Here is a 1,896-nt window from a genome sequence, read left to right on the forward strand (position 1 = left end):
AATCCGATTGTGAATTATCAATCTCTCCCGGCAGCACGATATTGCTGACAGTTCTGTAATAAAAAGGAAATTCAATTATTACATACACACACATATATAATANTAAAAATAATAAATTATTATTATACGCATACTTGCTCTCTAGCTGCACATCACGCAAAAACTGCATACGTTCAAAATGTATCCATGGTTTTTTTCCCCTCGTTGCGGCAGATCCACTTGCCGCTTGCTGATTCTTTTTCAAATAAGCCCGAAAAGAATCCACCAGCGACTTCCACTTCTTTTTCATTGTATCAATGGAAAGTGTTCCTAAAAAAGAAAAATAAAGCGTTGAATTAATTATCTTCATTGTTTTCTGAATGTTCTAATTATAAAATCAAATAACAATAACAATGTTACCATCCATAGCTGCGAACACTTTTTCCCAGAGCTTTTTCTTTACTTGTGCGCTGCGTTCAATTAAAGGTAGCTTAAAGTTCCACAATTCAGGTCGTAGAAAAACTTCCTCAATCAGCTGTTCTTCCATGACTATTTTCTTTGCTTCCAAGTTTACTGGTTCATTGTACTGTGAATTTTCAGTAATATGTATTGTATTATCTGGCGTATTTGTAACAACAACAGCCTCTGTACCATCAGCCATCAAACTGTTGCGAACTATATTTTCATTCTCTGCACATAAATAATAATAATAATAAGAAGAAGAAGAAGAAGAAGAAAAATATACATTTACAAAATAATTAGGAAAAGTAATTCATACTCACCGCACTGAGGATAACAATATAAATTGTCATCAATAAAACAGTTACTGTACCCTTCGTAGCATAGATGAAACACTAACTCATCCTTATCAAAAATCGTTTCGCAAACGCCGCATGTGTATAAAATGTTCTAAAATACAAACAAGTATATTAAATAAAACATTCAACACAATATATACAAATAGTAAAAGAAGTACTTTTAAAGAAAAACGTACCCTATAAATGTTTGATACTTATATTAATATGTATTTATATATACTCACATCGTTTATGTCCATTGTTATTAAATATAGAGCCAGTAATATTAGTATTTCCACAGTCTTCGGACTACATTGTCTTTGGTAAAACAGAAGACAAGTTTTTTGTTCACTGTGTTTTTTTGCTGATAGTTTGATCATGTTGAACTATGAGCGTTCTTACGCTAATCACACAGTTTTGGTAGAGTGGGATACTTTGCCAGCGAAACTTCGCTGATAGTTCGACGATGTCGAACTATGAGCGTTTTTTTGCTGACTACACATTTTCGACGGAGTGGGGGAATTTCGCCAGCGAAATTTTGCTCTATGAAATTGCACCTTAAGAATCAGAATAATTATCTTTATTTGTTGCTGCTCTCGTCCCGATCAGTCGCGGTTGCAACAATCCGGGCTTATCTGGCTCGTCATTCGTGTATGTCGTGTTTTTATTTTTTGTTGTGTTTTTATTTTTTGTTTGAGTCTCTTAGCGCGTGTAATTCTGAAATATTTAATGGCATATCTCTGTATTTTTCCGAATATTGAATAAGAAATTGTAAATCTTGCCGAAAATTAATAGCTGAAATATGTAACATTTTTATCGCGCTTCTTTTACCGTATGTATTGTTTCTTTCTTTTGTTTGTGCTGCCGATATCCGGCCTTTCTAATGAAATATTGTCATTAAATTTATATATATTTTTTTATTATTATTTGATGAGCAAGTTTTTCTGCCCGTATTTAAAACACTGCCTTTTGAGTCCACGCCTCTCCGTTATCGTTATTAAGAGGGTCCTGGAGTAAGACCCGAAGTCTGCACTGGGGTCTCTGCTCGGAAAGTGGCGCCCTCAGTGGTTAAGTTATTCCGTCCTTCTTTTAAAGTGAGACGGGCAATCGCGCTGTCTAT

This window comes from Pseudomyrmex gracilis, unplaced genomic scaffold (assembly GCF_002006095.1).
Source record: "Pseudomyrmex gracilis isolate BER0280 unplaced genomic scaffold, ASM200609v1 scaffold_1563, whole genome shotgun sequence".
In the NCBI taxonomy this organism is placed as follows: Eukaryota; Metazoa; Arthropoda; class Insecta; order Hymenoptera; family Formicidae; genus Pseudomyrmex; species Pseudomyrmex gracilis.